This window comes from Dromiciops gliroides, chromosome 3 (assembly GCF_019393635.1).
Source record: "Dromiciops gliroides isolate mDroGli1 chromosome 3, mDroGli1.pri, whole genome shotgun sequence".
NCBI classification, from domain to species: Eukaryota; Metazoa; Chordata; class Mammalia; order Microbiotheria; family Microbiotheriidae; genus Dromiciops; species Dromiciops gliroides.
The window spans coordinates 670,498,500-670,521,234 of record NC_057863.1 but is presented as its reverse complement, the minus strand read 5'-3'; the positions used below and the strand labels follow the sequence as shown (position 1 = coordinate 670,521,234).

Here is a 22,735-nt window from a genome sequence, read left to right as displayed (position 1 = left end):
CCTGTATTTGAACTCAGGTCCTCCTCAATCCAGGGCTGGTGCTTTATCCATTGCGCCACCTAGCTACTCCCAGGGGTATTTATTTTTTATGTAGCATCCATCAAGAGCATTTATTAAGCACCTACTGTCCACCGCGCCCTGGGTTATTCTCCAGGGATACAAGGGAGAGCGCTTGACTCGCCCGAATTTGGGCAAGCCCAACCCTGCCACACACCCCCACACCATCCCCCATACAAACGCCCACAGCAGAATGGAAGCTTCTCAAAGGCAGCAAGTGCCCCTTCCCCCACCCTGGCGCAGGGCCCAACCCAAGGGGCTTATTAGGGGGAGCTTAATGCCCAGCAGTGGGATGGGGCAGATTCTCTCTCCTTGTGTCCTAGTCTCTTCCTTGCTAATATTCCAGGAATCTCGAATTTGCCAATTTCCTTCCTGGACTGCCCCTGCACAAAATCTGGGCAGAGACACAGACACAGACCCAGACCCAGAGCCCCCAAACACCTGTGCATACAAGGTACACGAGGAGCCCCCCAGGTCCAGCCCCACCCCCCAGCAGCTTTCAGCAAATCCTCAGCCCCAGGCAGGGGGCTGCCTGGGGTGAGGAATGGTTAAGCCAGGCCTGCTCCAGGACCCCCCCCCACACACACACACACACACAGAGTCTGGCCTTCATTCCTGATGTTGTTGGTCATTAGAAAGAACAGACTGCGCAGATCCTGCCAATGGAGCCCGGGCTGAGTCCAGGTTCTCAGGGCTAGGGTTAAGAGTGGGGCAAATTGCCCTGGGGCCAGGGGCCTAGTAGGGCCTCCGTCTTTGAGCTGAAGAAACCTGGCCTGGGAGGAGAGAGGGGAGGCAAGGATGTTCAGAACAGCGGGCTGGGGAAAGAGAGTGGGTAGACTTGTACCCAAGAAGCTGGGCTGGACCAGGGGAGGCTTGGGATGAGGAGCTCAGGGCAGGCAAGACTGGAGGATGTGGGAGGTGAGGGGAGAGAAGGAGAGGAGAAGAGAGCAAGGGCAGCAAGACAACTGGAGGGACGGAGGCAGGGAGGGAGAGACCGGTGGAGGCCAAGAGGGTTCCGGGGCAGACACAGACAGACTGGACGAGGGGGACGCGGTCGGGAAGGCCAGCCAGAGGCACCGAAGAGTGACGGAACGAACGAGGACCCCCAGCCAGAAAGAAGAGGGATTGGTCCACGAGGAGGGGACGCTCGCCAAGGGCAGGGTCTGAAGGCGGGAAGCGACCAAGTAGCCGAGGAAAGGATGAACAGCCGGGGAGCAGGGGTGGGGGGTCGGACAGGACGCACAGGCGACAGGAAAGAGGGGGAACCGCTAGCCGTCTGCCCCGGAGGTGGCAAGGAACAGACTAACCCCGCAGCAGAAATGGACGCCCGGGAGACTTGGTAGGGAGGCGTCACAGGTAGGCTGGGGGCCTGCGGAAGGACCGACAGACGGAGGGAGAGAAGGAGGCACCTGGGTCTGGCCGCTCACCGCAGGCAGGGATCGGAGAACACCAGGTGCACAGTCCTGTCCGCGGAGCGGCGGAGGAAGTAAGACCGTAGGCTGGCTCTCTCCCTGGAGCCTGCTGGGGCTCCCACTGCGGCCAATATTTGCAGGCTCTCGTTTTCCGCCTGTCTAACCCCTCTCGGTGACCCGTAGGATCCCGGTCTTCAGTCTCCTCTCCTCTCCTCTGCCCAAAGTACCAAAGGTGCTTCGAGATCACTGCGAGGAGAGCCAGGTAGAGAGAGGGGCGGGGTGGGGTGGAGCCAGGCTGGCCCCGCCCTGGGGAAGGGGTGAGGTTGGGAGGGTGCCTTCCAGTCCGAAGTGGGGCGGGGCGGGCGCCGCCTCCGACCCCCATCACTCCCAGCCAAAGTCTCTCTCTCTCTCTCTCTCTCTCTCTCACACACACACACACACACACACACACACACACACACACACACACACAGACACACACACGCCTGGAGAGGGTAAGTGACCGTGACCGCTACTGACCCCCCTGGTGTGACCCAGAGCATGGGGCTGGGCCCCTCCGAGCTACCTGTTTCCTCCTCTGAATTATACTGTTTACGTTGCCAAGGTCCCCCAGGCTGAGCCGGTAGTAACTGCCTTCAAGGTCTACTCTACGCTGCGCCTCTCTTCTCTGATCTTCCCCGCGGCGCCCCAGACCTAGACCTAGCCTGCAGGAGGAGATTGTCCTTCCTTACCCAGACCCTCCCCCCACCTTATACTGGCTCTGCCTTCCCTCCGTTCCTTCCTCCCTCCAGGTATAGCTTTGCAAATATTGACCTGGTGCTTCAGTTTCCATATCTGCAAAATGGGCCAATGGGCCCTAATGATCTGTCTCCAGGGGCCCTTCCAGTTCTTGTCTTCTGATCCAGGCCAGGGAGCTCCGTGCACCAGCGGCCGGGAGGACAGCAGAACTGGGGGGGGGGGGGGAGGCTCTACTGGCGTCCGGGGGCCAAGCAGGGAGTCTTAACCTGGAGTCGCCAAAGTTGCTTTTCACGTGTGTATTTTGGCAACTTTTCCGATATATTTGGTTTCCTTGTCAATCCTCCGGATCAAAAAAGCTACTTCTCAGACGGGGCTGTCGTAGGTCTCCGGAGTCCCAGGTCCGACCGAGGTGGCCAACACTGCCCTCTGCTACAGTGCCCCCTCTGGGCGGGGAGGGAGAAGGCAGAGGCAGCCCAGACCACCCTGAGGTCATCCCCTGAAGTCTGAATGTGAACGAGGAAACTGAGGCCAGCCAGTGCTGGAGCTGACTTCTGCCCCACAGCGGTGCCCAGAGGACAGATTCTGGCCAAGCCGTGTACTGGACCCTGGAATCTCAAACTGAGCCTCAGAGGCTCACAGCCCTGGTCCCTGGAGGGAGGAGGAAATGGGGAGGGAGTAACTGGAGGAGAGGTGCCTGAGCCAAGTGGAAGGGGCTTCAGAGATAAGGAAACTGAAGAGGCTGACCAGTCCTCTTCTCAAGCTGCCCCCCCCTGCTCATTTTGTTCAGTTTGCCCCCAGTTTGGCCTGAAAAGTGGCCAAACCAGATTCTCCACTTCCCCACTGGCAGGAAGGCTAAAGGTGGAGGAGGAGGAAGAGGAGGAGGAGAAAGAGAAAGAGCCAGCTACTAGCCCTCATGCCCCAGGGCAGACCTTGGCCCCAGGGCTAGGCCTGCTCTGAAGCCAACCAGGTGGTAGGGATCCTGTCCAGCAGTTGAGGCAGACCAAGAGATTCCCAAATGGCTTCAAGCCAAGAATGTGCCAGGGGGGAGAGAGGTCTTGGGGGAACTGGCCCAGGCTCTGCTGTCTGGGTCTGATGCTTAGCTTCAAAAGACCCACTTGACAAAGAGAGGCAGGAGGGAGAACCCACCATGGGTCAGCAGGTGTTCTGAAAAAGAGCTGGGGGCCTAGTTGGTCCATCAGCACTATATACATTAGCTGGATGATGGCAGGTCCCCCCACAAAGGAGCTAAGGGGCTCTTGTCTTCAGGGCCCAGCTTCCAGGGCAAAGGAGGTCAGATGCCTGCTGGACTGTCCTCCACACAGGCACTCCTGGAAGGCAGGGACTGGTTTGGCCTTTGTATCTCCAGAAATCAGCACAGTCAGTACCTGGCACACGGCTGACCGAGTTACCATCTGCAAAGGTCCTTGCTCATCCTGAAGCTTGAGCTAGTATCAAGATGGTCAAACCTTGTCTGAAGGCCTGGGTTTACTTCTGGGCACCCCTGTCTAGAGAGGACATTGGGAGGATGGAGAGGATGAAGGCAGGGGAAGGGCTTGGAGGCTGCATCCCTGAGCATTTGAGGATGCTTAGCGTGGAGAAGAGAATCCAAGGTCCATAACTGCAAGAGTCTTCTAAGATCATCTGTCCTAACCTGCTTAGTGTACAAAGGATGACAGACCTGGGATCAAAAGCCAGGTCCTAAAACAGAAGGAAAAATGACGGAGGGAAACTGAGGCTACCAACAGGAACCATCTCCAAATGGGCTTCCAGAGGAGGTAGTGAGCTCCCCTTCTTTCAAAGGATTCCAGCAGAGGCTAGACACCCCTGGATGGACTCAGAGGAAGCTTCCGGCTCAGACATTCTGTGATTTTGAGCCGAAGCTTCATGTCTGAGTAGTGGTACTGGGTTCTTGCTTAGAAAAAGGTGCTAACCTGACCTGTATTCCCAGCTCCTGCAGGGGAGAGAGAACCAGAGTGATGATCAGAAAGACCTGGATTCAAATCCCGCCATTAAGAAAGCCCTCAGAACCTCTGCAAGGAGCTCAATATACTGGGTGTAGCAAAGGCATCATCCCACCCCACAGAAAAGGCAGAAAACCTCCAAGAACACTGATGCTGCCCCCAAACTGACCAGAGGGCCCCCACACTTCCTAGAGGCCAGCAAGCCCCTCCCTCTGCTAGGCTTCTGACTTCCCTTGGAAAGGTTTTTTCTCTGTCCTTCCTCTTCTGCCTCCCCCAGTAGCCCAGTGATCCCCATCTTTTACCCCAAACAACCGGACTGCCTTCTCACCCGAAGCTCTACTCTGGAGTAGCAGGGATTAGGACTCCTGGTGGGGGGAGGGGGGCCACAATCTCCCTTGGAAGCACAATGGCCTTGGCTGTTGTGGGGTAGACAGGCAGTTCACTCCCCCAGAACTGCAACGTCCAAACAACTTGGGAGAAAAATGGAGGGCAGAGTTTGAGTTTGTGCTCTCCCACACAGTGGGCTAGACTCCAGTGGGACATCCTCTACAGACTAGGGCCAGGAATGCTGTCTACAAAGGAACACCCTGTCCTCAGGCAGCTCACACAAGGCAAGAGGGTCTACATCCAAGGTTGAGTCTGGAGTCCAGGATGAGGCAATGAGGTGGCCTGAGGGGAGTCACCAGAGTCCCAGGCTCTTCTTACCTCCACCCTTCTCCCATTGGTCAGGCCTCCATTTTGGCAAGCTATTCAGGGCAGCCTTCATCCCCATCCCAGCACCATTCTTGGTTCTGGTCTTTCAGACCTCTCATCCTCCAGACTTCTAGCCTGCCCCCACCCCCACACACCTATCTCTTTAGATCTTCCTTTTATGTCTTCCTCCATTGGAGCATCCACTCCTTAAGGGCAGGGACCATCTTTGTTTTGGCTTGTGTTGGTATCCCCAGCCTTTAGCCAGTGCCCAGCACACAGGAAATGCCTAATCAGTGCTTGTCGGCTGACTCACTCGCCCGGTTCTGGGGGCCAGGTTTATGATCCTCTCTTGTGCCAAGCTAACAGTGTGAGGAACACTCTGCCCGTTGGTTTTTCTTCTGAGACCAGAGGTCATTTTTTTTACTGCTGGTTTTTTAATTTATGTATTTCCTAGTCTTACGGACCCTTGTGCCCCACCCAAGCATTTGTGCATGGTAATGCTGAGTAAGTACTTGGTGCTGTTATGGGCCTAGCCTAACCCTAACCCTAACCCTAACCCATACCCCAGAAATTCTCTGGAGTACATCAAAGAACCTTCTCCTTGAGAAACTAAACCAAAGGACAGACATACCTAAAGAGATAAGTAGCACCAGATCTGGACTGAGCTAGCTCCAGGACCACCACCCTTCATTCTGATCTCCCCCACCCCTGGGGAGATAAGATTAGGTGTGGCTGCTGCCTTTGTGGCCGGAGGAGGAGAGAGATGGCTTGAGAGATCCACAGCCACCCCTCACCCAATTCCCTAAGAACCCCTATCCCAAACCCCTATCTCCAACCCCCACCAATTTCCCCCTTAACAGTGCCCTCGGGGAGAATGCCACATGATTTACAACTACTTTGATCTTCTAGGTTGTTACTCCAATGATGTTTGCTCAGGACTACCTGGATGCCACACTTGATTAGATTGCTTGATGGACTACATAATCTTGGGGAATTGGTTAAATATTGGCATTATGGGTGTGATCCTCCCATAATTATTGACCAGATCTTGACACCTTGAAAATCATGATGTGCTGATCAGGGGACAGAAGTCTAGCCCACCTAAGAAGGGTTAGGGTCAGGCTGAGCCACTGTGGATGTGACATATGAATGCTCAGAACCATGGAAACATAACAAGTTGACAGAAGAAGTAAGATGAACTAGTTCCTGGACATGAGTTTGTCACACACACACACACACACACACACACACACTCCCTCATCCCTCCAAGTGAGGTGGAGGAGTCTCCAATTAGCCAAAGGAGAAGGAAGGAGAATCGAGCTTGCAAAGACATTTGACTTCCCTCCTATTCAAGAGGTTAAGGCAGACCCAGGCCTTAACCCAGATAGCAACCATGCTAGTGATGGAGAATGAAGCTGTAGGTAGATGGTGGGGAGGATATCTTCCCTCAGCCCAATGGCAGGCTCATTAGGTCACTGGAAAACAAACAGAGGGATAAACCCAGTTTCCCTGAATGAAATCTCACTCAGCATGAAGAAGAGGAGGGGCCCACTGTATGGGGCAGAAAAGCTTCCCTGATGGCACGCACCACTCCTTGCACTCCATGCAAGCTTTGTGGATGGTCAAAATATGCAGGGCTTGAATCCCAGCTTGTTGCTTGCAACACTCATTATTCTGAACAGACTATAGACTTGGTTCCAATTAGTGCTGACATTCCATCGACACCTAAAGGGTCTAGACAAATCAGGGGCAGAATATCCCACCAGCAGCATCTTCAGGAAATCCCACAGTTACTTCCATGTGTCTCAAGAATGGGTAGTTTTTGTAACTGAGTCTTCCAAAGCCAGCACCTACAAGAAGCAGAAAAGAGATTTCCTTCAACTGTCTCATGGAATGACTGGGACACAGTGGTCACTTGTGCTCCACTGTCCAGGACAGCAATGTTATCCACATTCCCAACTTTTACCTGTACCTCTGTGTGAGGTCCTATGACACTAGGCAGAAAAGAATTAATAGGAATTGCTGATGAGGTCATTGTCAGTGCTCAATGGGCCTAGGCTGAACTCTGCCCCTGCACCTACAGATCCTCTAAATCCCAAGGTCCTCTTCTCTTGCCAGGGCATTTAGCCTGGGGGTGGATTTTTTCTCATGGGTTGCACCGTTGATCTCCCTAGTTTTCCCCAGATGATGGTTATATGTGCATCAGGTTCAAGATTTTTCCAAGGATACCAGAGCTGTCCTTGGTATTCTCCTTCAGAAGCATCTTCATAAACTCCTGTGTAATTTCTGTATTCCCAGAGTCATTGTTCCACCTTGGATCTGCCATCTATGTCTTGACATGAGTTCCTGGACCATTTGCTTATAGTTTTCCAATGGGTATCCTTCCAGGTCTATTTTACATGTCACTGAAAGTGCCTAGAAACTCTTCAATACTGGGTGGATTTCTCTTCAAGTCCCTGCTACTCCATGGGCGTGGGATGGGGGATGGGCACAGGCCCCAGGTGGTTGAGGTGGTGATCATGCAGCATGAGGCTTGGGCTCATGGTATGCCAAGTGCTACAGACTCCCATGCTTACTTGGAGAATACAAGTAAGAGCAAACCTTTGCAACTCATCTTCCTGATTTCCCATCTCTGAACAGAGACAGCAAAAATGTAAATCACAGATTGGTGGTGATGGATACTTTACTCAGTACCCCTAAGCACACCCCATGACAACCTAGAAAGCCTTCACTGTTGCCCCCGTATTGTGGGAAAAGTTTTCTCAGTGTGTGAACTTCCTGGCAGGATCCACTCAGACAAAGGGACTTGGGAAATAGAGTATTCAGAAAGATGTTGGCTCTGACGCACCGAGCTGTCTAGGACAACACTTCACCATCCTCAAGGGGACCCACAGCCAGCAGCCAGAGAAAAAATGTCTGGGGAACCAGTGTGTAGCCTACAATTCTAACAAGAATGAAGCCACCGGCTTCATGCCCCACCTGCTGATGTTTGGGCATGCCTTCCTATTGACTTGTGCTTTGGGGGTCTCTGAGGAGGAATGCAGATACTCCTGACCAATATGTCTCTAAGTCCAAAGAGAGGTCACAAGAAGCTCATCATCTAGCTTCATCATCAGCCAGAAAATGCTGGAAGAAAATAATGGTGATCCAGCGCTTGTGTTCATTGTCAGGGCCTACTCCAAGGGAGCCCTGCTCCCAAGTCTTGGCATTCATGGAACCTGTGGATCTCTGGCCAATGGAAGAGGCTGAGCAGCTCTCCTGTTGACAAGGCAGCCCCTGAGAGTGCTGAGGGTCCACTAAAGACATTTCATCACAGCCACTCATTGCCAATCAGTGAGTTAGTTGGTCTTCCAGATGTGCAGACTGATATTAGGAGACCTCAGTGGGTCCTAAAAAGGAGTTATCCTTCTAATTATGTATTTTTTTATTTTACATTTTGTTTTGCTCTCTATAACTTCTTTGGTCCTAAATTCTTCCTCTGCCCATAAATCTGACAGATAAACGATTCCATACTCTCTCTTTATGTACACATACACTCATCCTTTATATGTAAACCTAGTGATATAAAGACCGTATGATCCAAACAAAGAAACAGACATTTCAAGTTAAGAAGAGCCTCTGTGTACCATACCCCAGTAATCAGTTCAGGTGAGGGGAAACAAGTGGATTCAGTGGCAACACCTTTTTCTGCCTAACACTTCAGCCCAAGTGATGCCTTCTCTTGAAGACAGACAATTTCCTCAGATCATGGCAATGACAACAAGAGCTCACATTTCTACAGTGCTCATTGAGTGCCAGTACTTCACAATGATTACCTCATTTGACCTCACAACAACCCTAGGAAGTAGGTGCTATTATGACCTCCATTTTATAGTTGAGGAAACTGAGCCCAACAGAGAGGAAGTGACTTATTCAGGGTCACACAACTAGTAAGTATCTGAGGCTAGATTTGAATTCAGGTCTTCCTGACTCCAGGCCCAGCACTCTGCACCCTGTGATGCCCCCCACCAACCCCTAGGTGATGCTACTAGCAGCCCAAGCCCTTTTTTAGGGTCAGATGGGAGTGGACAAGACCGGCCCCTCCCATTCACAAACACAAGTATAGGGACAGGTAGGTCAGCAGGTCAGGGAGGGTTACTGAGGATGCCTCAAGTGACCAGACCAGAGTGATAGTGTTTTCTCTTGCAATGAGAGCCTTGGGTTTACCTGCAGATGTTGGCAGTCCCATGCTTAAATGTGGCCCCTGCCTTATGGCTTTGGACTCTAGCTTTGCACAGAATTCCTCTTGTTTGTTAACCTGGTTGAGTTTGCTATTTGGGCTCTCCTGCGGCTTTGCCGGTCTCCCATTGTTTTTTTTATTTATTTTTTTTTTTTAGTGAGGCAATTGGGGTTAAGTGACTTGCCCAGGGTCACACAGCTAGTAAGTGTTAAGTGTCTGAGGCCGGATTTGAACTCAGGTACTCCTGACTCCAGGGCCGGTGCTTTATCCACTGCGCCACCTAGCCGCGCCCCCCCCCCCCCCCCCCCCCCCCCCCCGGTCTCCCATTGTTACCACTCCTATGCTATTTGCTGTATTTTTAGTCAAAAACGCACCCACCACTGTGAAAGGTGCTGTTATGTGCTGCATGTGACCCGGCTTTGGGTCTGGGTGCTCTGCTCTGCAGTGTGTGCTTTGGGACTTCCCAGGAGGCTGGCTTTGGGCACTGTACAACTATGGCCACTGGTCCTGGTTGAAGATGATTTTGCAGGGGACTAAAAATGTCAAACCCCGGGGAGGAATGTCACCAGGCAAGATAAAGACCACAAAACCTCCTGGGGTTATAGCTCTTCCCAGTTGGGAGGAGAAAGACTTTATTCAAAATTAGACTGGGTGCATGTGGGAGCAGGAGCTCAGAGTCCTCAGAGAAAGGAACAAAGGAGGTGAGCCCTGCACTGCTCCCCAGACTGACTTACATTTTTTGCTTTTCTTAAATGTATCCAATGAGAGAAAACACTTCCCAGATTTTGTATTATTTCTCCAAGTCGCCTGTAGCCCAGCCTGCTGTTGCCAGGTGATCCTTTGTTTGTGGCTGGAGAGCGAAATGGGAGCCACACTGAGAAAAGAACCACTCCTAGCTCAGGCCTGGGCAGAAGACCAAGCCTATTCTCAGACTTTTTCTTCCTAAATGGGGGACACAAGTACAATCCACCTCATAACTAAACTTCTAAATGGAGAATCTCCATGAATTCAGACATCAGTCTACTTCACAGACATGAGCCCATGTTACACGAGGAAGGTTGGGGGAGGCCTCCTGCTCCCAATGTCCCCATATCTGCTGGCTTGGAGAATCTCCACATGGGAAGGGGCCTGAACAAGAATCCTCATGTCTCTAGCAGCACCTCTGAGAAGGATCATACAGCCTCTGCTCTGAGCCCTCCAGGGAGGGGGAGCTCACTACCTCCTAGGACTGCCCTTCCAAGCTGAGACAGCTCTCACATACAATAAGCAGAGTCATCACATGCCCACCTCCCCAGTGGCCTGGGCTCCCCTGCTCCCACCCTTCTGTGGACCCTTGCCAGTTTATCGACACTCCTCCTCCCATGGGAGCCAGAACTGAGCAAGTGTCTGCAGGCTCCTGCCCAGAGCTGGGCACCAGAGCTCTCCTCCTCCTCCCCTCCCCCTCCTCCTCCTCCTCCCCTTCCCCCTCCTCCTTCTTCTTCCCTCCCCACTTCCTCCTCCTCCTCCCTTCACTAAGGACTTGGGCTTCTGTTGGAGCAGCCCCAGAGTTTAGGCCTAATCTGCCGGGAGCCTGAGGTTTCCTGTTTTCTTTACTCCAGATTTAACCAACAAGCTTCCCGCATTGCATCACCTGGAGGCCAGCGTCCTGAGCGCACTACAGAATCTGTGGTCTGCTACCACCTGAGGCTGGTCCTTGAATGACAGGCACAGTCCATGCCTTGGCCTGGCCTGGAAGCCCGGGGCCTGGCAGCAACTGCCTGGCACACCTGCCTCTGCCTTGTGGAACCCAGCAGGCGGCATGGGGAAAGGAAGGGAGACGGGGGAGGCCCCAGAACCCACCTTGTTGACTCAGGGAGCTAAAGGCTCAGGCCCCTAAAGCGCCCAGATCTTTTCGGATAAGCTACACCTCCACATGCTGCTGATTCACAGATGACAGATGCAGATCTGAGAGTGCTGGAGGGGACGGGATGGGAGCCACTGGCCTACCCAGCACACAAGCCCAGCTCCCCAGCCCTCCACCTGCCCCCTCCCCCATGCTGGTTACCTAGCTGGTGGCCAAGTCCATCTCCCTCCGGCTCCATCCCCTGCCTGGCTCACTGGGCCCCTGAATGAACTAACTGAAAACTTTGGAGCTGGGGCTGCTGAGGGCTGCCTGACAAGGTGGTGGGCCATCCATCAGATATCAGAGACCTGGCAGAGAGGATGTTCAGTGGGATATTGGTCAGAAACTGTGGGCTGGACCACATGGCAGTGCTGAGGTTCTGGGGACTCCGTCTCCCTCGGCTGCCCTGTCCCATCCCCTCCATCCTTCACTCCCATGCCAGTGGTAGTTGCGGGGTGGGAGGAAGAGAAGAGAAAAGGAAAGAGAGGAAGGGAATCAGGGAGGGGGAGGGAGGTAGAAGGGGCAGACAGAGGGAAAGAGAGAGACAGGGAGGGAGCAGGGAGAGGGGGAAGGCAGCCAGGAAAGGAAGCAGCTACTCTTCTGCTCAAGGAGTGGAAGGGCCCTGGGAGGCTTTGGTAGCAGGTGATCATTACATTCGGGTCACCCAGCACTGGGGCTGGCCTGCTGTGCTGCCAGAGGCGTTTCTAGATAGGTCGGTGCTCCTGCCATGGAAGAGCAGGGGTAAGAGTCTGGGGACCAGGAGGTCCTGGGGGGGGCTGCGCCAGGAGGCTCTCCTGAGGGGGGACAAGAGGCCCTGGGGGGGGGGACAAGAGGCCCTCCTGGGGGGGCAAGAGGCCTTTCTAGGGGGGGCCAGGAGGCTCTCCTGGGGGGGAGGCCCTCTTGGGGGGGCAGGAGACCTTGGGGGGGGGCAGGAGGCCCTCAGGGTGTACATAATCTCCTTTCCTGACAAGGCTGCCCAGGCGGGATGCCCTGTGACTGAGGGTGATCATAGAGACATGTCCCATCCGGTCCTGTCCTGCCCTGGGTCTGCAAGCTCAGGCAGAGCAGACACTGAAGGGACTGAGCCAGTCACCAGGCCGAGCTGCCCACAGCAGAGGCCTGGCCCTCAGTACCCTAAGGCGCCCCTCAGCCTCTGGTCCTGCGGCCAGGAGCTCAAAGGAGCACTGAACATCATCTCTGGTAGCCTGGGGGCAGCAAGGGCGTGGAGGTGCCCAGAGTTGGGAGAATCTGAGTTCAAATCCTGCCTCTGCCCCTCGGGAAGGTCATTTAATTTTTCTCTGCCCCAGTTTTCTCACTTGTCACTGAGAGTTCCCAGCACAGAGATGGTCCCTGGATCCATGGGGGCCGATGAGATCGCCCATAGGAGTAGGAAACAGGGACCAGGAGGCCAGCCTTGCTGAGACCATCTCTATGCTGGGGACTCTCAGACCTCCCTGCCCTGCCCCGACCTCTCTGCCGGCCTCCTTCAACATCTCCAGCGGGATGTCCAGTGGACATCTTACACTCAATGTGTCCAGAACAGAACCTGACCTTTTCCCTCTAACCCTCCCTGCCTCCTACCTTCCCCAGGCCCTCAGGCTGCCAACCTAAGAGCAAGCCTGGGCTCCTCACTCTCTCTCACCCCCAGATCCAACATGGGCCCAGGGCCTGTCCTTGTGCATCTGCAGCATCTCCCCAGTCTGCCCCTACCCTGGTGCAGGCCCCCCGGCCCCTCACACCTGGACTAGGGCCATCACCTGCCTCGGGCTCCCCCCTCCACTCTGGCCTCCATTCAGCCCCCAAAATGATTGTCCTAAAGGGTAGTTGAGACCATGTCAGTCACTCCCCTACTCAATAACCTCCAGTGATCCCCAGAATAGCTAACATTGATATGGTGCCTATTCTGTGCCAGGCATTGTGCTCAGTGCTGTGCAGAAGTGATAGCCTTGATTCTCATCACAATTCTGGGAGAATAGGTGCTCTTATCTCCCTTTTACAGATGAGCAACTGAGGCAAAGTGTGTGCCCAGGGTCACATGGCTAGTTAGTGTCTGAGGCTAGATTTGACCCCAGGCCCAGCCCTCTGACCCCTGAACGACCAATTGCTTGGCATTCAAAGCCCTTCACAGCCTGTCTCATCTTCTTACACCTTCCTCCCTGCCCCGAATTATTCAATCCAGCCTCCCAGTTGTTCAGACCCTCCATCTCTGGGCATTCCCTCTGCTTGTCCTCCATGCCTAGAATTCCCTCCCTCCTCCATTCCAGCTGATCTCCCTGACTTCCTTCAAGTCCCATCCAAAATCCCCCCTTGTCCAGGAAGCCTTCCCTAGCCCCTCTTAATTGCAGTGCCAGTGGGGCAGCTAGGTGGCACAGTGGATAGAGCACTGGACCTGAAGTTGGGAGGACCTGACTTCAACTCTCACCTCAAACACTTACTAGCTGTGGGACCCTGGGCAAGTCATTTAACCTCAACTGCCTCAAACATCGGGGGCCATCTCCAGTTGTCCTGATGTATATCTCACCACTGACCCCAGATGGCTCTGGGGGAGTGAGCTTGGTGACCTTGTACACCTCTCCTCCCCTTAAATCCAGATCATTACAAGTGTGAGAAAATTATTAATACTAGGGTGTTTGGGGGACTCAGAGACTACACACACACACACACACACACACACACACACACACAGAGGAACTCCAGCTGATTTTGCAGGGCCAGCCCAGAGTCAGGAGAATTTCAAAGGAAATGTAGATCACCTTCCGGACTAACTAAAGGAAGTTAACTCATCCTCAGGTCGTGTCAATCCATGGACTTGAATGTTACCAATTAGCTTGGATCAAGGTGGAGTGACCCACCTCTACCTGAGACAGGTGAAACACCCTGGCCAGGGGCCTTGGCCCTTGACGCCCTTAGCGCTCTTGGTGCGCTCTTGGTGCGCTCTTCCCTCTGCATGCTCTCTCTCCCCTATCCTAGGTGTGTAGGGCTTCTGATCTTTTTGAGCCATGTGCGTGCTCTCCTTACTAATATTTCATATGCTTTAATAAATGCTTAATGCCCCAAACTGGTGCAGTCGCCTCTGATTTCTAAGTAGCTCCACACTAGAACCCCAGCTAATTGTCCCTAAAACTCGGGACCATTCTAGGCAACCCCATATAATTTTGAACACCACACAAGTCATGACATCCCCCGAGGTCATGGTCCTCTTTGGGAATGAAGGACAAACAACAAGATTAGAAGATGCCTCCCCTCTATTGATGACTTCCTATTTATCTGGTGCCGAGCTTGTTTGCCCGTTGTCTCTCCTATTGGACTGGAAGCTTCTTGAGGGCCAAACTGTCTTTCTTCCTCCTTGTCTTTGTCATGCCAGCACTTAGCACAGGGCCAGACACACAGTTGGTGTTTCATTGATTGGCTGACTGAATCACCCTCCTCTTCCTCGGACTGGCTGGTTCCTCCTTCACTCTCATGAGAGCCCGGCCACCCCATCTCCCCAATACTCTCTATACCAGGCCTCCTTGCACGGGGGCACCCTCTTCTTCCACTTGCCTCTCCTTTTGGTGCCGCGTTTCTGTGTTGTCTTCTGCTCCTCGACGGCAGGACCGTCTTCCTTCTTCCTTGTCTTTGTCATGCCAGCACTTAGCACAGCCCTTCCTAACTGCTAGTTCAATGCCTGGCATGTGGAGGCAGAGTCACACCAGAGGGTGGCGGGGCTCCCTAAGCCAGGAACAGCTCAGATTCAGAGTAAGTACAGCTGTTTCCCTCCGCTGAGCTGCAGAAATCCTGTGAACCAAAGCCTGGGCATCTCCCATCTCTCTAGTTACGCTTGCCATCCCAGGCCATTCCCACACTAGTCTCAGCCTCTGTTTCTACTACTCCTCTGAGGCCTCCCCAGACTCCCGCCATCTTGGTCTCTGTGTGAGTGATGCCAGGCGCATCCTGAGCCCTCCTCGGTCCAGCCTTTGCTAGGCCATCTTCTAAGCCAGGACGACTCTGCTCCATGTCTGTTTGTTCACCTCCCCGTGCTGACCTCTCCCCCCAACCACCGGAGGTGGCTTAGCACAACCAGGGAGGCAGAGCCATGAAGCTGTGGAAGGCAGGTTTCCTATAGATAGAAGGTCAAAGCCAGGGGTGCCTGGGCTGGATCTCTGAGAGGAAGGGAATGGCAGCTCTTCAGAGTCTGGACTTCAGATGGAAGCTCTATCCATGCCTGTGCTCTCCTGCCTTGGGTGTGTCCCCAGGAAGTCTTGTGTCTGGGGTTGTGGTCTTGGCTACAGAGCTCACTGGAGGGCACAGATGGCCAGTAATGACTGTGGCTCACAAGGTCAGTGTTAGTCATACCTTTGATGCCTCCTTAACCTCTTAGGAGGATTCCTGTGATGGTGGTAGTCGGTGCTCATGGGACCCTGGCCTCTTGTCTGTATCAGTCCCTGTCACCATCCCCCTCCCCAACAGGGCTGTGAAATCCCTGATATCTACCCACTCTCTCCATTCCCTAACCAAGGCCTTGTAAAAAGCACAGAGCCTTAGGAAATGTTTGCTGATGGTTATGATCTCCGGCAGGTGTCTGGAAGCAGTGCCACTCACTACTCTGTTAGAAGGCCCTGTCACCTGCCTGTTCTATCAGTGAGAAGCCATCACTTCCCATGAACCTCTCCATATCACTCTGAGTCCAGGGATTCCCCCTCACTGGTCACAAAGGCCCATGGTACCTTCCTAAAGGCCTTGCTCAGATCTTATCGATGTTATGCTCAAATACCATTGCCTACCAAACAAAGTACCTGACCTTGGAATTCAGGGCTGAGAATCCAACACTCTCTATCCCCTCCCCACCTTCCCCACTATTCTTGTCTTGTTCTCTCCCCTCTGAATGCCTTTGTTCACACCATGGCCAATGTCTTAGGATGATTTTCCCCTCCCTCCATTACCAGGAGGCACAGATGAAGACCTTCCCCCTGGGACACACTGAAGGCATCTCTTCCCCCTCTGGCCCAGCCCTCTCCTGTGTACTTCAAACACTGATAGGTATCGATCCTTGTCAAAATGTGATAGACTTGGCTCTTCTCAGCAGTGCAATGAGCCAAGACAATTCCAAAGAACTCATGGTAGAAAATGTTCTCCACATCCAGAAAAAAAAGAACTGTAGATTCTGAATGCAGATTGAACCAGACTCTTTCTACTTTGGGGTTGTTTTTTTCTTTTCTGAGTTTTTTCCCTTTTGTTCTGATTCTTCTTTGACAACATGACTAATGCAGAAATACATTTAATGTGATTGTACATATATAGCCTATGTCAGATTGCTTTCTGTCTTGGGGAGGGGGGAAGGAAGGGAGGGAGGGAGAAAAATTTGGAACTAGAAATCTTATGAAAACAAATGTTGAAAACTATCTCTACATGTAACTAGAAAATAATAAAATACTTTAATGATTAAAATATATATGTATATAGGGGCAGCTAGGTGGCGCAGTAGATAGAGCACCGGCCCTGGAGTCAGAAGTACCTGAGTTCAAATCCAGCCTCAGACACTTAACACACACTTACTAGCTGTGTGACCCTGGGCAAGTCACTTAACCCCAATTGCCTCACTAAAAAAAAAAAATATATATATATATAATGGGAAAAAAAGTGTTTGTTACTGCAGATCTGCAAGGAAACAACTGGCAAGAAGGACAAGAACTGAGAGTCTTCCCCATGAGTCCAGGGCAGGGGATCTGTATGGAGTAGAGGAAGTCTGTGCTCCTCCCCTATTCTCACGCTGCTTCTCCCAGAGAAGAAGGCCACCCCATGGGGCAACTAGGTGGTGCAATGGATAAAGCACTGGCCTTGGATTCACAAGGACCTGAGTTCAAATCCAGCCTCAGACACTTGACACTTATTCGCTGTGTGACCCTGGGCAAGTCACTTAATCCCAATTGCCTCACCAAAAAAATAAATAAATAAATAATAAAATTAGAAATGCCACCCCAGGCTACATCTGACCAGTGTCCCCGAAGGACAGAATCACAGAGTTGGACATGGCCCCATGGCTTCCAGTCTACCATATCTTCCCCCCAATCCCTCTCCCACTTCTACCTTTCCCACTGTAAAGGATAACCCCATCCTCCCTGTCCCTCCAGCTCCCACTCTAGCGTCATCCTGGACTCCTCACTCTCTCTCATTGCCCACATCCAATATGACAGCAAGGCCTGTCCACTGCACCTCTGCAACATCTCTCATGCATGCCCTCCTCTCCTCTGACCCTGCCCCAACTCCAGTGGAGTCTCTCATCACCTCCAAGAATCTCCCCCCAAACAAATGGGGATCTAGCCTTTGACGACCTCCAAGGAGGGGGGACCTACCACCTCAAGGGGCAGTCCCTCCCATACTAGGATAGCTCTCACTGTGAGAAAGTTCTTGCATCCAGCCTCCCTCCCATTGCCCCAAGTCCTCCCCAAGCCTTTTCTTCTCCAGGCTAAACAAGCCTGCCTCTTTCAATTGATCTCACTCATTGCCTCCTCTGTCTTCCTCTCCAGCTCACTGATGTCCAGAGGAAGCAGCTGTCTGTCCTCCAAAGAAATAATAAAAGCCAGTCATGGGTGCTGTCAAGTGGTCCTGCTAAGTAGAAGGCATTTGCCAAGCTGATGACAACTGAGATAACAATCACCTTCCCAGGGATCAGAGAAACTGAAAGGAAAAGTGGGCAGATGGATGGACACCCCTCCCTACTTCTGGGGACTCATCTGGGCACAAGGAGGCAGTCTGAAGGAATGATTAAGAAGTCCTGGCCAAGGGGCAGCTAGGTGGCACAGTGGATAGAGCACTGGCCCTGGATTCAGGAGGACCTGAGTTCAAATCCAGCCTCAGACGCTTGACACTTACTAGCTATGTGACCCTGGGCCACCAAAAAAGAAAAAGAAGAAGAAGTCCAGGCCAAGGACCTGAAGACCCTAGGGGTACCATGGCAGACTAAAGAAAAAAGCAGATTTGGGAAAGGAATCCTGCTTGTTTCTGAAGAGGCCCAATCACATCACAAGGGTGTGTGACTTGTGCATGAATTGGATTTTTTTTTTCTTTTGGTGAGGCAATTGGGGTTAAGTTACTTGCCCAGGGTCTTGTTTCTAATCTTACTGGCTAAGACTATGGTCTCCGAGAATGAAATCTGACACTGTGGTGCATTGCTTTAACAAGAAGCATGACAGGTTCCTGGTCAGGGATGGAGTAGACCTAACGAGGACTGTCAGAATGTCTTTCTTCTGCCAAGGCTTGGACTGGCTGCCTTGTGAAGGAGCCTGGGCTGTGAAAGACTCTGAACCTTGTCAAAGAAGAGGGGACATGACCTCCAGACTGGAACTGGGCCACCAAGGCACTGCTGGAATCTCTCTGGAGAGAGATAGAGAGAAGAACGGGGTGGGATTTGGAGAGAGGGAAATCACAGAGGCAGCAAATGGAGGAAGCTTTCCAGGAGACCAGCTCAGCTTGGATCGGAGGACTCCTCTTCCTTCCCCTGGCAAACACTGATGCCGAGGAACTGAATGAGCCCATGGAATGGGGCTCGATTCTCCCTTTTGTTTTGTTTTTTTCTTTTTTTGCAGGGTAATGGGGGTTAAGTGACTTGTCCAAGGTCACACAGCTAGTAAGTATCAAGTGTCTGAAGCTGGATTTGAACTCAGGTCCTCCTGAATCCAGGGCCGGTGCTTTATCCACTGCGCCACCTAGCTGCCCCCTCCCTTTTGTTTTATTGCAGGTTGCATCAGGATACAGACGGGTTCCATAGTAAGGGCTCTTTGCTATTTTAAGTTTTGCTTCCTGGTTATTTACATCTTGAAATAATGTCTTACTAAATAAAGATAAGATCATTTTTATTGGTATCCTGAATTTGCATTTCTGCTAATAATGAGTGTGATGGGAGCGGGGGTAGAAATCTGTGCCTCACTGAAACACTGAATTCAGCTGGTTGAGAGCTCACCCTCCTGGCTTGTCTGCCAGTCAATAGAGTGTCGGGGGCTCAGAGAATTCATGGACTTTATTTTTGATCTGTATTTTATACTTAAAAAAAAAAAACTTTGTAGAAAAAGGAAGGCAGGTGGAACTGGGACTTTTGCCCTAGACTAAAATCATGAAGAACAAATCTAATTATCTCTAAACAGACAGATCACTATGTACCAGAGATTTTCACTTTTCCTCCATGGGAACCTCAAAAGAAGTTCAGGGCCAGGGCTGGTATCTGTGGGTAGAGTCAGGTGCAGCCAATTCCACCCACTCTCCCCAGGAGACTGGGGGGTGGGGAGGGTGGCGTGGGGTGGAGGTAGTGGGCAGAAGTCCTCCTCATCTTGATTGTCCTCCACAGTGACCTCTGCTGGCCTTCACACCCAAGTGCAGTGCCTGGCCCCAAAAAGGAAACAGAAGGGAGAAGAAACTGGAGCCGGGTAGAGACAACATAAGATAAGGAAGAAGGGGAGTCACAAGAAGTGCTCAGATGAGAGCCCAGAAAGGGTGCAGTCATCGTCATAATAGCTTGTGCAGTCTGCACTCCAGTGGGTACTGGTAAAGCACTTCATGTTAGTTCCCTTCTCCTTCTCTACACAAACATACAATATATGGCGGTACAGTGGATAGAGCACCGGGCCTGGAGTCAGGAAGATCTGAGTTCAAATTTAGCCTCAGACACTTATTACCCAAGTGACCCTGGGCAAATCACTTACCCGTTTGCCTCAGTTTCCTCGTCTGTAAAATGAGCTGGAGAAGGAAATGGCCAACCCCTCCAGTATCTTTGCCAAGAAAACCCCACAAACAATGTCCATGGGGTGACATAGAGTCAGATACAACTGAACAACAGCCACCATGGCTGACGATTGAGATGAAGTAGGCATCACAATGCAAGGTCACCAATTTAACCTTGTGCCTTCTTTTGAAGCCCAAGTACCATGCTGTGGCTTAGCCATCCTTCCCAACTAGTGCCCTCTGCCCCTTGGAGGAGCATGCCCTCTAAGAATTGGTGGGAAAACACAGGAAGATGGACAAACCGTGGGTCTCCCATATTTTAAAAAAGCTAGGTAAGAGGTTGGGGGAGGGGGAGATTACTGGGGCATACTCAGGGCCCGGCCCATGGCCTCAGGTGAGGTCATCACAAAGGGCTGGGATCCTTCCTCTGTTTCTCCTGATTCATGACCTTGGGAGTTGGAAGGAACCAACCTCATAGGCCTCGAATACAACCTGCATACCGGAGAAATTCCTGCTATCGGCGGCCTGACAAGCAGCGGTCCAGGCTCTGCCTGGAGACCTCCCAGGTGGGGAAGGCCACCATCTCTAGAGGCAGCAGCCTCCTCCACACTGGGGCAGCCCCGATTGGGGGGAAGCTTCTCCTGATCCCCTGCCTGGATTTGCCCTTTGACAGCTCCCCCATACTCCTGGTTCTGCCCCTGGGCCAGCACAGCAGGCAGGGTCCCTGCTCCTCAGGGTAGCCCTCCAGCTACCTGAGCACAGCCATCACGTGCCCTTATTTGCCACGGACCCGAGTCCCTCACTGTGCTGCTTGCCCTTTCAGGGTGTGGCCATTTCCCAATGTCCTTCTTAAGACATGACCCCTCAAACCAAAGCCCATCTTCTAGATCGAGTCGAACCAGCAGAAGATGGAGGATTGTCCCCTTCTTACTGCCGGGAAGATGGTACCATACCACACTACTGATCCATGTTGGGATTAGAATGCACTGAAATTCTTAGATCCTCTTCAAAACAGCTGAGGTCTGTCCATACGTGCCCATCTTCTGTTAGTGGAGTTGATTTTACACAGCACAAGGGTACCAGACTTAACATTTACTCTGACTGAATTCAATCTGATTCTATTCAGCCAAAGGCTCCAGCCAATCAAGAGCATTTGGAGTACTAACTGTTCACCCCAACTCGGTGTCATCCACAAATTGGATGAATGTGCCCTCTGTGACTTGATCCAAGCCACTGGCAAATTTGTGAAACAGCCCAGCACTGGGGACCTCCACTGAAGACCTTCTGCCGGCTGGGAATTGAACCATCATTAACACATTAACACAATTGCGTTATCTCCTAGTCCACATCTCTCCATCTTCTCCACAAGAATAATCAAGAGATACTTTATAAGAGCTAAATCTAAGGATGGATTGTTAGGGGAAACCAGACCAGGGGGTGGGGAGGCTTGGAAGCTCCTCTTCAGGAGGGGAGCCCCCCACAGGGTTACCCCTAGGACCCTTGGAGTAGTAAAGGCCACCTCTCTGGGGAAGCCAAGCAGCCAGGGGTGGTGTACATCGGGAGAGTCACCCCTGAGGAGGCCCTCTACCTACGTCTCCGCCAGGCAAGAGAGCCCCCTCCACCATCAAAAACTGGGAAAAGAAATCAAAGAAGTGTCCTTTGCCACTGTGATCCCTCGTCCTCAGGGGCTCACTTATCCAGAGAGGGCCCCAAGAAAACCTCAGAATGAATCTGATAGAGGGGAAGAATGACATAAGCAGGGAACATAGAGCCCCCAAACCCTCCCTACCCCCACCTTCTCCACCATCCTTCCAGTCATCCTGGCTCCTCACTCACCCTAAACCCAGGGCTCCACTGAGTTGTCAAGGCTCATTGTTTCTATCCTATCAACATCTCTTGGGTACGACCCCTTTTCTCCACACACACACTCCTTCAGACCCTCCTCACACCTCATGAGGACCACGACAAGAGCTCCAATTGGTCTCCTGGCCTCTCATCCCCATCCTCCCTCCACAGAGCTGCCACAGTGAATGACCTCCCTAGAGCCCAGATCTGACCACCCACTTCTGGTCTGACCATGTCACTCCTTTGCCCAAGAAACTTCAGTGGCTATGTTTTCATCAAATATGACCTCTTCTGTTTGTGTGGCATTCAATGCCTTTGCCAACCTAACTTCAGGCCTCTCCCCAACCCATCCCAGGCTTGCTGCCCATCACTTCCTGTTCCACAGACTATTATGTTCAGCCAATGGACTGAATTGTTCCCTGAATCTAACACTGCATTCAGGAGTCAAGATGGTGGAAGAAAGGCAGTAAGCTCTCGGAACTCACTGTACGATCTCTCCAAAAAACCTCCAAATAATACCATAGGACAATTCCTGAAGCAGAAAAACCCCAAAATAACAGGCTGAGATCATTTTCCAGCCAAAGACAGCTTAGAAGCTCGGCAACATGGGGCTGCTCTGCCAGGGCAGGAGTGGAGCCCAACCCCACAGTCACCTTGACACAGATCCAGTCCCAGGAAGGCCAATCCAGGGAAAGAGACCCCTGGAGCTTCTGAATCAGCCACAGCGCCAGTGTCATCTGGAACTAAGCTCACGGTCTGATGAGAGGGCTGAGCCCTGGGTAGGGGGGAGATTACAGGGGTGTCTGATGGTGCTGAGGCAGAACTTAGGTGTTTTGCCCCTGCTGGAAACCAGGAAGTAGGCTTGAGTAGTGGTGGCCCAGGTGGCGGAGGGGAGCAGGCTCATCAGCTAACAACCACAGCACACAAAGTTTTGCTGTCTGCTTAATTAGCAAGTTGGCCTGAGGTTATCTTTGGACCAGGAAACAGGCCAGGCAAGTGAAGAACCTGGCTCTCCTTAAACTGAAACGCTTGGGACAGTGTAGCTTGCAATTAGAGTCCCACTGTAAGAGGGAGTTAAAAGTCAAGTAAAAGATGGGCAAGATGAGCAAGCAGAGAAAGTTGAGAGCCATAGAAAGTTTCTTTAGCAACAAGGAAGATCGTGGTGCACCCTCAGAAGAGGATAGCAACATCAGGGCTGAAACATCCAAAGCTTCCAAGAAAAATATGAATTGGT

At 52.2% G+C, this 22,735-nt stretch overlaps 1 protein-coding gene across 4 annotated transcripts in view; it reads right to left on the bottom strand.

The window, feature by feature from the left end:
- Positions 1–22,735, bottom strand: part of LOC122745488 (glutathione hydrolase 1 proenzyme-like) — an 85,572-nt gene that overhangs the window by 55,072 nt on the left and 7,765 nt on the right. The window contains exon 1 of one of the 4 annotated variants that reach the window (XM_043990812.1): positions 1,467–1,716. The exons of 2 other annotated variants lie outside the window; for them this stretch is intronic. The gene's annotated coding sequence lies outside the window, so the exon portion shown is untranslated. Of the gene's footprint in view, positions 1–1,466; positions 1,717–22,735 lie in introns of those variants that run through there. One more of the 4 variants, XM_043990815.1, reaches the window with a different exon arrangement.